Consider the following 12,714-nt stretch of genomic DNA (forward strand, 5'->3'; position numbering starts at 1 on the left):
TGACTTTGGACTGTGGGAGGAAACTGGAGTACCCGGAGGAAACCCACGCAGACACGAGGAGAACATGCCCTGCGGTGGACTGGTGCCCTGCCCGGGGTTTGTTTCCTGCCTTGCACCCTGTGCTGGCTGGGATTGGCTCCAGCAGACCCCCGTGACCCTGTGTTAGGATATAGCGGGTTGGATGATGACTGACTGACAATATTGTTGCGTTTAAGATCCTCAAAGAAATGTCAATTGTAAAACGGCACCCAAAAAATCCAAAGAGCTTGCTGATGCCCCTCTTGATAGTCAATCAATCAATCTGCTATAATCTAAAACTACTCATCTTCTTCATCGCGTCCGTAAGAATTTCGTCTGAACGCTTTGAAATTACTTAAGCTTGTTTTATCCGGTGTATGTGTATATCCCCATGTATGTGATACAGTGGTGTGAAAAACTATTTGCCCCCTTCCTGATTGCTTATTCTTTTGCATGTTTGTCACACAAAATGTTTCTGATCATCAAACACATTTAACCATTAGTCAAATATAACACAAGTAAACACAAAATGCAGTTTTTAAATGATGGTGTTTATTATTTAGGGAGAAAAAAAATCCAAACCTACATGGCCCTGTGTGAAAAAGTAATTGCCCCCTTGTTAAAAAATAACCTAACTGTGGTGTATCACACCTGAGTTCAATTTCCATAGCCACCCCCAGGCCTGATTACTGCCACACCTGTTTCAATCAAGAAATCACTTAAATAGGAGCTGCCTGACACAGAGAAGTAGACCAAAAGCACCTCAAAAGCTAGACATCATGCCAAGATCCAAAGAAATTCAGGAACAAATGAGAACAGAAGTAATTGAGATCTATCAGTCTGGTAAAGGTTATAAAGCCATTTCTAAAGCTTTGGGACTCCAGCGAACCACAGTGAGAGCCATTATCCACAAATGGCAAAAACATGGAACAGTGGTGAACCTTCCCAGGAGTGGCCGGCCGACCAAAATTACCCCAAGAAGGCAGAGACGACTCATCCGAGAGGTCACAAAACACCCCAGGACAACGTCTAAAGAACTGCAGGTCTCACTTGCCTCAATTAAGGTCAGTGTTCACGACTCCACCATAAGAAAGAGACTGGGCAAAAACGGCCTGCATGGCAGATTTCCAAGACGCAAACCACTGTTAAGCAAAAAGAACATTAGGGCTCGTCTCAATTTTGCTAAGAAACATCTCAATGATTGCCAAGACTTTTGGGAAAATACCTTGTGGACTGATGAGTCAAAAGTTGAACTTTTTGGAAGGCAAATGTCTCGTTACTTCTGGCGTAAAAGGAACACAGCATTTCAGAAAAAGAACATCATACCAACAGTAAAATATGGTGGTGGTAGTGTGATGGTCTGGGGTTGTTTTGCTGCTTCAGGACCTGGAAGGCTTGCTGTGATAGATGGAACCATGAATTCTACAGTCTACCAAAAAATCCTGAAGGAGAATGTCCGGCCATCTGTTCGTCAACTCAAGCTGAAGCGATCTTGGGTGCTGCAACAGGACAATGACCCAAAACACACCAGCAAATCCACCTCTGAATGGCTGAAGAAAAACAAAATGAAGACTTTGGAGTGGCCTAGTCAAAGTCCTGACCTGAATCCAATTGAGATGCTATGGCATGACCTTAAAAAGGCGGTTCATGCTAGAAAACCCTCAAATAAAGCTGAATTACAACAATTTTGCAAAGATGAGTGGGCCAAAATTCCTCCAGAGCGCTGTAAAAGACTCATTGCAAGTTATCGCAAACGCTTGATTGCAGTTATTGCTGCTAAGGGTGGCCCAACCAGTTATTAGGTTCAGGGGGCAATTACTTTTTCACACAGGGCCATGTAGGTTTGGATTTTTTTTTCTCCCTAAATAATAAAAACCACCATTTACAAACTGCATTTTGTGTTTACTTGTGTTATATTTGACTAATGGTTAAATGTGTTTGATGATCAGAAACATTTTGTGTGACAAACATGCAAAAGAATAAGAAATCAGGAAGGGGGCAAATAGTTTTTCACACCACTGTATATCGTTTGACTCGTCTTGATGTCTAATTAAATAAGACATCGGGCATTTTTTTGGGGGGTCCCTCCTTATTTTTGGACCATATTCTGTGCAGGAAGTGACACCCTTATGATAAAGAGTAAACCAGTTGGTGTCTGCTTCCTGATCAGAAGGACTTGGAAGTTGTGCAGGTCACGTCAGCTGATCCTCGGGGTTTCACCCGCTAATGGGACACGATGGGACAAAGTGACTCCATTTCACGACACGTCTCAGGAATGGGGATTTGGCAATACTGGCACGTGAGGTTGCCGATCACAATTGTGATTATATTTTTGGTCATTTTGGGCCACTCCCAGAAGGTTGAAAATGACCAGTTTCAAACCTACTATAACCACAAGGGGGCACCAGAGAGCCCCAAACCTACAACCCAGTATAACATCACACATTATATGAATAAAATAAAAGGTGTTTATTCACATCAGGCGTCTCTTCACAATCCGCACCAGCAATCAGCTACCGTAACAATACATGATAACAACAATAAGAAAACAAGTCTTCCTCCTTGTCTCCTCTGCTGAGTGTTGCCCGCTGCCTCCAGACTCTGATTTCCTTGTGTGTGGCTGGACTTGGGAATGCTTGCAGTGTCGTGCCGTACCTCCCAGGAAGAACCATCAAAAATGTAGGGAGGCGTCCCCCCCTAACAATATCCAGAGACCCCAATAGGGCTCCACTTCTGTGCTCAAACTCCCAAGCATCCCTGCAGATGTCCCAACTGGATTCCTATGTGAGAACCACTGCCACCTATCATATGGGAGACTGAACTGCTCCCGACTCGCGGCTATCGCTGGTCCTTCCATTAATTTACACCATTAAGTTATTTATTTGTTCCACCAGCCAATCCATCTGCATCATCACACTGGCCTCCCATCCAGGTAATGGCTTCTTCCCCATCTCATCTGTGATGCCCGTTCTCCTCCTACACTGTGGATGCATGTGGGCTATCGGTTTAGAGTATTTCAAGGTCAGTGATTATGAATGATGAAAACGTGTGAAGGGTACATTGCACACAAGTTCTTCTTCACACAGAGAACAACAGACATGTGGAATAAGTGGCCAAGTAGTGTGGTGGACAGGAAGACTTTAGGGACCTTCAAAACTCAACTTGATGTAATGTCAGAAGAATGAAGTGGACAGGACTGGCAAGCTTTGTTGGGCTGAATGGCCTGTTCTTGTTCAGCTTGTTCTAATATGATGTGATTTTTGATTCTTTTAGAGGGCCCTAGCACTCTGTGGACCTCTTTTAGAGGGTCACGAGTAACATGCTTCAGTTACAATTGAGAATATTTCGACGTGTACATTTTAAATTGAAGGACGCATTTTACTATTTGAAATATTTGACACACCTCTTCTTGTTTCTTATGTACTAATTTCCCATCGGGATTAATAAAGTATCTATCTATCTATCTATCTATCTAATAATCCCTTCAGTGTTAGTGGCACATTTATTTAAAGCAGAAGGAGCTGAAGCAGAAATCCTGACAAACTTTAAGAAGGATCTGGATGAGATATGCTGATAACTGAGCTATTAGCTAAGCAAATGACCTTGATGGACTGAATGGTCTTCTGTAAACTTCATGGACTGAATGGTCTCCAAAAGGCTTGATGGACCAAATGGTCTCATTAAAACTTCATGGACTGAATGTTCTCCTCTACGTTTGATAGACTTAATGGTCTTCACAAAGCTCAATGGACTGAATGGTCTCCTCTAAGCTTCATAGACTGAATGGTCTCCACAAGGCTTGATGGACTGAATGGTCTCCTAAAAGCTTCATGGACTGAATGGTCTCCACAAGGCTTGATGGACTGAATGTTCTCCTTAAAGCTTGATGGACTGAATGGTATCCTCTTAGATTCATGGACTGAATGGTCTCTTCTAAGATTCATGGACTGAATGTTCTCTTCTAAGATTCATGGACTGAATGGTTTCCTCTAAGTTTCATAGAATTAATGATCTCCACAAAGCTCAGTGGACTGAATGGTCTCCTCTAACCTTCATGGACTGAATGGTCTCCACAAGGCTTGATGGACCAAATGGTCTCCTTAAAGCTTGATGGACTGAATGTTCCCCTTAAAGCTTGATGGACTGAATGGTCTCCTGTAAGCTTAATGGACTGAATGATCTTCTGTAAGCTTCATGGACTGAATGGTCTCCTCTAAGATTCATGGACTGAATGTTCTCCTCTAAGATTCATGGACTCAATGGTTTCCTCTAAATTTCATAGAATTAATGATCTCCACAAAGCTCAATGGACTGAATGGTCTCCTCTGAGCTTTGTGGACTGAATGGTCTTTTCTAAGCTTCATGGACTGAATGGTCTCCACAAGGCTTGATGGACTGAATGGTCTCCTTTCATTGGTCAGATTTCTTTTGTTCTTATGTTCTGAAAGGCTCCAATAAAGTGATAGCTTTGAGGAGAGTGGACACCACTTTGAACAACAAAGTGTTAATATGTGTGTAATATTTGCACCGGCGTCTACTCATCACAAGTTACGTCATAAATTCAAAGAGCTGTGCTGAGAAAGAACAGTCTATTGATCTCAAAACCAAGCCAGCTATGCACTGCATCAAATGTTGCCCTAGAAAATGTATTTAAGGCTTCTTTAATATAGCAGAAGGAATTAGAACGATGTTCCGTCTGAAGCTGCGAGAAGCTCCAGACTTTCAGAATGGCTGCAGTGAAACCCTGCAGCGCCTGTGACCTTCCCCTTTGGCTATCCCTGACCAAACCCATCCGAATGTGTAAAGGAAGCACTAAAAGAAAAGTCAGCTGCTGCGGTAAAGCACTCTGAAGAAGAGCAGATGGTGTGCTTTTTGAAGCTCCTGTACTTCTAATATGGAAATCGGGATTCTTTGGTAGTGAAGTCTGTCGTCCAGATGTGTTGAATGTCACAGACTGAAGTTGGCTTCCTGCTGTGAAGAAATGCTAACAATGGTGATAATTAAAAAAAAAAAATAATATGCCGTGTGATAGATCTATCAGTAAGAGCTGAGAGGTCAGTATGGATGTTTTCTTTGCTGTTCATCTAAATGTTGAATGTCCAAGAAAAGAACCAGGATGGTATTACTGTAAAGTAAAGGATGGTGACTAAAGGTATGTAGGATATGTCCTGTGGGGCGCAGGATAAACAGATGTAAACGTTAACAAGTCAATGACTGGAAGACATCCTTTCCAGCATGTATCTTGTGAAACAGAAAGATGTTCACTCTCAGGACCATTCTACTAATACTGGGTAGGCCTTCCTTTCGCTCGCCTCGGTTCTTCGTGGCATGGATTCCGCAAGATCTTGGAAGCTCTCCTTTGAGATTCTGGCCCACATTAGGAAATTCTGCAGATTTGTCAGCTGTACGTTCATCTCCTGTTCTCCTACATGTCAAAGGTCTTCTGTTGGGTTCAATGACTGGGAAGTCCCCTGAAGAACACTCAACACATTGTCAGGTTTGCTTTGTGACGCGGTGCATTATCAGGCTGGAAGTAGCCATTAGAAGATGGGCAACTTGTGGCCATGAAGGGATGAGCTTGGTCAGCAACAACAGGCCTTGGTATTCGAGCGATGATTGATTGGTGTTAATAGATAAGTTTGGTATTTTTCAGGTCGAAGTTATTTCTTCACAAACTTGGCATTTACACATTTGCGATGTGAAATTGTGTTCTAAAGTTAAGTGTTTTCTATACATTTTTAAAAAATACTTTAGAATAGAGGTTAATGGGGCATTACCGGAAAATAAAAGCTTAAAAGCTGAATACGTCCAAGAAAGTTGTCGAGTATCGCAATTACACACACATTGTAAAATAGTTTATACGTGACATTTTTGAGCAAAAAACCAAAAACACCAATATTATGAGGTTCAGTCATTTTAAAAGAAGACCAGCTGTACGCACCATCTCAGCGTATGAATTTTTCCGCAATAACCTTTCACTCCCTGGGGATGTGATTTCCTTTTTGAAAGATCGAATCACAGTAAACTTTTAAATCCGCATGATTAACTTTATTTTCATTTACTTCTGTATTTATGTGAGAACTTAAGCAAATAGAATGTGTAACCTTAGCACGAGAACAATAGTACCAGGTATATGCGGTTAAAGGATTCTTTCCAGAACCCGTTTGTTGTTACAAACATGTGTTGTGAATACAGAAGGCGTGTTTTCATATCTCGAAACGTAAGCTGCTTCATCGGTGGGTTTTTAGGGTTTGATTAGATAGATAGTGTCTGTCTGCAGAGAGAGTGTCGACCTCGTCATTGAGAGGTTTATTGACCTCGGCAGTGACATTCATGTCTCTGGTGACTCTTCCTATGAAGTCAGTAGACGGATTGGGAGAGCATGGGGGGGACATGAGGTCATAAAGGGGTGTGTGACGCTCCCGATATCTCTATAACAGGACGAAGGTCCAAGTCTTAGAGTCCTGGTGCTTCCTGTTTGTGAGACATGGATGCTGTCCAGTGACCTGAGACAAAGACTGGACGCCTTACAGTTACAGGGGTGTCGAACTCCAGTCCTGGTGGGCCGCGTTGGCTGCAGGTTTTCATTCTAACCATCTTCTTCATTAGTGACCAGTTTTTGGGCTGCTAATTAACTTCTTTTTCTTTAGTTTTAATGAACTTGACTCAGGGCCCTTAATTGTCTCTTTTTCCTTGATTAGCAGTCAAACAATAATGAGACACAAAACAAGCTGCCACATGACCAGCTCACCTGTGCCCATCACACAATATCTGAAGATAAAGAAAGGTGAGGGTCTCGGTAAGGCTGATCTCTCAGGTCGCCAAAACATCTTGACGATGTTCTTAGAAAAAACAGAAAATCAACAGTTTTGGAAATGTCTGCTGTGGCTAGAGATGAGAAAATAATACCAAAGTGTCGAAGCTTTGTCAGTCAATCTAAAGCATAGGGAGTCAGAGAACACCGCTGTCACGTGACCCGTGATGTTTGAAGCAGCGAACGTCATCATTGCCTCCCAGCGCACTTTATTGGTTTAAAGGCATTTCAGCGGTTTGACAGCTTTGCCGCTCAATTAGCAGGTAGCCTACTGGTGACTCTTCTTATGAAGTCAGTAGACGGATTGGGAGAGCATGGGGGGGTCATGAGGTCACTGGAAAGGGGTGTGTGGCGCTCCCCGATATCTCAGCAAAAGGACGAAGGTCCAAGTCTTTAGAGTCCTGGTGCTCCCTGTTTGTGAGACACGGATGCTATACACTGACCTGAGACGAAGACTGGACTCCTTTGGTACTGTGTCTCTTTGGAGAACCCTTGGGTACCGTTGGTTTGACTTTGTGTTGCTCATGGAGTCCCGAATGAGGCACATGACCTGCATTGTGAGGGAGCGTCACTTGCGGCACTATGGCCATGTGGCGCGATTCCCCAAGAGTGATCCGGCTCACAGAATCCTTATTGTTCGCTGGAGCAGGCCAAGGGGATACCCACATAACACCTGGCTGCGGCAGATAGATGGTCATTTCCCAGGGGTAGGACTGGACCACACATCTGCCTGGGGAGGGGTTGCCAACCAGGATCCCAAGCCGTGTCTTTGTATGGTGGGTACTGGGACACACTGTACCAGTGCATGCTCCCCAGCTTGACCTGACCTTGGCTAAAGATAAAGATGAATAGAATAGTTACAGTGACACATTATAAAGGTGTATTGCCATTGGTATTTAGGAGCCCCCAGAAGTTTCTTCAAACACTTCTTCTGAATAATTCTGAAGTGTCAGTGTGTCAGAGAGAGAGGATGTGCAGCATTGTTCATAATGGCACTCAGTTTGTTTTAATTCTTTCCTATGCTGTGACCTCCAGGGGGTCCAAAGTGTGTCACATGACTAAGCCTGTAGTGATGTTACCAGCACAGCACACCACACTGGCCACCAGAAAGTTATAGAAGATTTAAAATATGCAGCTACCCACATTGAACGAATGCAGTCTCCTCAAAACAAAGAGTCTGCTTTACCCTCTTCTATGTATTAACCCAGTGTTAAGAGACCAGTCCAGCTTGTCATTAATGTGGACCCCCAAGTACTTGTAGCGATGCATTACATCCATTTCCTGAACAGTGAATACGTGTGGCGGCTCTTTGATGTGGTGAAAGTCAATAACCAGCTCCTTGGTTTTGCTGATGTGAAGTTGATTTCTGCAAAAATAAACAAAGTTTCCCACCTGACTCAACTCTTCTGTCTCATCCTCCTTGTCAACACACCCCATACTGCCACCTCCTTCCAGTGACCAGTCTCCCCACACCACGACTACATCAACAGCTTCTACCACAGCAACTGGAATGGTCAGTGATGAGTGATGAGCCTACCTCTGACCATCACTATGGGCCGTCTACTCTAAAAACAAGCACCTGGTAAACCGACAACAGCAATACATCTGTAAAGTGCCTCTCTGTGACTGGGACTGCCAAGTCAGAAGTGTTTTCTTTCTTTGTATTTTCTTCTTTTTTAGTCATTCTGGTGTGTGTTCAAACTAAATAGTGTGTCTATCTATCTATTATAAGTGCATAAGAATTTCTGCCAGTGACATGACCTGCCATTACATTTGTAGCCCACGGTGTGCTGGGTAAAGGAAATCAGAAGACCGGCCTGTTCCTTTTGGTGACCTAGTGTTGCTCACACCGTCCTTGAGCCTCACAAACTTGCAATCTGCTGGACAGATAGTCCATTATCCCAGACACTGTAGGCTCGTCTACCAGCATATCTATCCCTTAATAGTCATGGCTGGATGGTATTGAAGGCCGGAAGCTTTAAACATGCGGACCTTGTGATGAATTGAAATGTCTTAGTGTCTGTCGGATTTGTTCAAGTTTCCAGAATGGGCTCCAGACATGTCCCTTGCGGGCCCCCATACCTCATTCTGATGAAGATATCATTACGCTGAGGTACTTTAAAGTCATCCACAGTTACATTCACATTAGCATTGACAAACAGAGCTGCCTTTGAGTCTTGGGAGGCATTGATCACCATTAGCTTTGTCTTATCAACATTAATCTGCACTCCAACTTGGCCTGCCTTTCCATTGCTTTTTTCCATCTGTTTTCTTTCGAATGGGGCACCATCTTCTGTAAAGTCGGGATCACTAAGCCTTTCTTCAGGATATATTGAGCTATGACTCAAGAGTGTTACAAATCCATTTAAATCCTAAGCTCTCTGTAACATAACTGATAACAATTATGAACAATAACAGTGATTAGACATCTCCCTGGAGCACCGCATTGTTGGTCTGCAATATCATCTGAGAATTGCCATCCTGCAAGGATTGTGCAGCACAAACCATCATAGAGTACTTTGACAGCCTAAACAATTTCAGTCAGTCATTATCCAACCCACTATATCCTAACACAGGGTCATGGGGGTCTGCTGGAGCCAATCCCAGCCAGCACAGGGTGCAAGGCAGGAAACAAACCCCAGACAGGGTGCCAGCCCACCGCAGAACACACACACACACCAAGCACACACAAGGGACAATTTAGGATCATGCAAACTCCACGCAGGGAGGGCCCAGGAAGCGAACCCAGGTTTATATACACAAAAGTCAATGTATGTGTGTTCCAGCATCACGTCCGAATGGCGGGAGTGATTTTCGTGACAGTTGGTACACATGTTTCTCATTGGTCGACTAAAAATACTGTAGGGTGAAATCAGCCTAACCCACCCCCTTCTGGGTAGGGTAGGGGGGCTGATCTTGCGGTCTTGTATGCATGTTATCATCCAGTCGACACTCAAAACGACCACCAGAGGGCGAACTGGAGGTGACTGCCAGCATTCTTTATGTTTGAGCAACACCACCGCGCCCCTGTTGCTTTTGAAATTAAATCGAGTTGGCCGGTTCGGAGTGTCAACTGGATGATAACATAGATACAGCACCGCAAGACAAGCACATTAGTGAAGCTTTATTGTTTGTTAATTTATTTTTTTTTAAAGTTGTGTTTTTTTTAATTATATTTTTCTCAACGCAGTGGGGTAGCGCTGCTGCCTCGCAGTTAGGAGACCCGGGTCCGCTTCCCTGGTCCTCCCTGCGTGGAGTTTGCATGTTCTCTCCGTGACTGCGTGTGTTTCCTTCCACAGTCCAAAGATATGCAGGTTAGGTGGATTAGCGATTCTAAATTGTCCCTGGTGTGTGCTTGGTGTGTGGGTGTGCGCCCTGGGCAGCACCCTGCCCGGGGTTTGTTTCCTGCCTTACGCCCTGGGTTGGCTGGGATTGGCTCCAGCAGACCCCCGTGACCCTGTAGTTAGGATATAGCGGGTTGGATAATGGATGGATGGATTTTTCTCAAACAATTAAAAAAAACACTTTATTTTCCTCCCAGGCAACACCGGGTATTTCAGCTAGTGAAAATTAAAAATGAGCAGAGCAGACACGCTGGCAAACAACATGGGGGTCTGCTGGAGCCAATCCCAGCCAGCACAGGGTGCAAGGCGGGAAACAAACCCCAGGCAGGGCACCAGCCCACCGCAGGGCACACACACACACACACACACACACACACACAAAGCACACTCTAGGGACAATTTAGGGTCACCAATGCACCTAACCTGCATATCTTTGGACTGTGGGAGGAAACCCACGCAGACACGGGGAGAACATGCAAACTCCACGCAGGGAGGACCTGGGAAGCAAACCAAGGTAGAGAGGGACCTCTCTCTCTATCCATCCATCCATCCATTATCCAACCCGCTATATCCTAACTACAGGGTCATGGGGGTCTGTTGGAGCCAATCCCAGCCAACACAGGGCACAAGGCAGGAACCAATCCCGGGCAGGGCGCCAACCCACCACAGGACACACACACACCCACACCCACACACCAAGCACACACTAGGGACAATTTGGAGTTGCCAATCCACCTAACCTGCATGTCTTTGGACTGAGGGAGGAAACCCACGCAGACATGGGGAGAACATGCAAACTCCACGCAGGGAGGACCCGGGAAGTGAACCTGGGTCTCCTTACTGCGAGGCAGCAGCAGCACTACCACTGCGCCACCGTGCCGCCCGCCTTAACAATTTTTCTATGAAATTTTGTAATGGCAGAGGATTGCAAACATCGTGTCCTTTAATATCAAATCGAATGCCTTTCCCAATTTGACATAAATCACAAAGAAGGGCAGTTAGTTGTTTAGCTTGTGCACCTTTGAAATGTTGTGTACGGTTTCTTCCCAGTCTAAAGTTGACTTGAGTTGGTCAGAGTATCTTGTCTACGTAAAGCATTATGGATTAATTTATTGTCAACTTTTGCAACAATCAGTATCAGTAAGATTGTTCTGTAAAATGTCACATGAGCTGTAATTACCCTTTTTTTTGGCAAGTAGACAATGACACTTGTCTTTCACTGCTTTGCATATACAGCACCTGATAACAAATTGAATAGATCTGCCTTGGGATGTAATTCCCACAATGCTTAAAAACGTCAGCCGTTATTAGATTGTCTGGAACGTGAGCCGTGTTGCGGTGTCATCAACCTCTGCACGCGAGATGTTAAGTGAATTGACTGGAATGTCCTTTCCTGGCTGCTTCAGGCAGCTTTCCGGGTTCAGCAGTTGTTTGCCCTTCTAGAATGTTTTTGAAATACACGTAATGAGCAAATTATTAGGAACACCTGTACACCTGCTTATCCTTACAGTTATCTAACCAGCCAATCATGTGGCAAGAGGGCAGTGCATAGACTCATATGTGATATCATCTACTATTAAATTCTGGTCCGTACTTGTAAAATTTTTACTTTTATACTGTAGTGAGGATTTGTTCTGTTCTGTGTATTGTGTTGTATTGACCCCCTTCTTTTTGACACCCACTGCACGCCCAACCTACCTGGAAAGGGGTCTCTCTTTGAACTGCCTTTCCCGAGGTTTCTTCCATTTTTTTCCCTACAAGAGTTTTCTTGTCTTCTCAGAGAGTCGAGGCTGGGGGGCTGTCAATGGGCAGGCCTGTTAAATAGCCCATTGCGGCACTTCTTGGGTGATTTTGGGCTATACAAAAATAAATTGTATTGTATTATACTCATGCAGATACAGGTCAGGAGTGTCAGTGAATGTTCACATCAAACTCCAAAAGGCGGTAGAAACGTGACATCAGTGTGGCATGATGGTTGGTGCCACACAGGTTGGTTTGAGTATTTCTGTACTGTGTTCAGATCATCGTGTGTGTGTGTTTATTTATTTATTTGTTTACTTACTTATCTAGCTATTTATTATTTATTTATTTAAAGAGCTTCTATAAAAAGCCAAATTTCCTCCAAAGTTCTATTTATTATATAGTGCCCTTCCCATCTATCTATCCATCTGTTGTGGACCACCAGGGGGCATACCGCTCCCTAAACCCCGACACAGACAGGCAGAGACACAAGGATTCCCAGACAGCACCCCTTTATTTAAGTGGGGAAGCGATTTTCTTTTGCTCTCCACTACACAACACTGTTAGTGAAAGGCCGTCAGTTCGATGCTGACCCATAGCGACTCGATGGATAAATGATCTGTAGGAAGCTTGACAACACTGTACAAAGCACCAAATAACACACGCTCCTTTCTTCTCTCTCTCTCTCACCTCTTTGTCCTCCACCTCCCGACTCTGGCTGATCCCGTCCTTTTATATTTGCCAGCCTGGAAGTGCTTCTGCTCTTCCGCCCATGTAGTCTGTAAGCCACTTCTGGGT

General features: G+C 44.2%; 1 protein-coding gene across 2 annotated transcripts in view; it reads left to right on the forward strand.

Moving 5' to 3' along the window:
- The window catches only part of arhgap33 (Rho GTPase activating protein 33), a 123,742-nt gene that overhangs the window by 10,960 nt on the left and 100,068 nt on the right, over nt 1-12,714 (forward strand). The window lies entirely within an intron of this gene.

This window comes from Erpetoichthys calabaricus, chromosome 17 (assembly GCF_900747795.2).
Source record: "Erpetoichthys calabaricus chromosome 17, fErpCal1.3, whole genome shotgun sequence".
NCBI classification, from domain to species: Eukaryota; Metazoa; Chordata; class Cladistia; order Polypteriformes; family Polypteridae; genus Erpetoichthys; species Erpetoichthys calabaricus.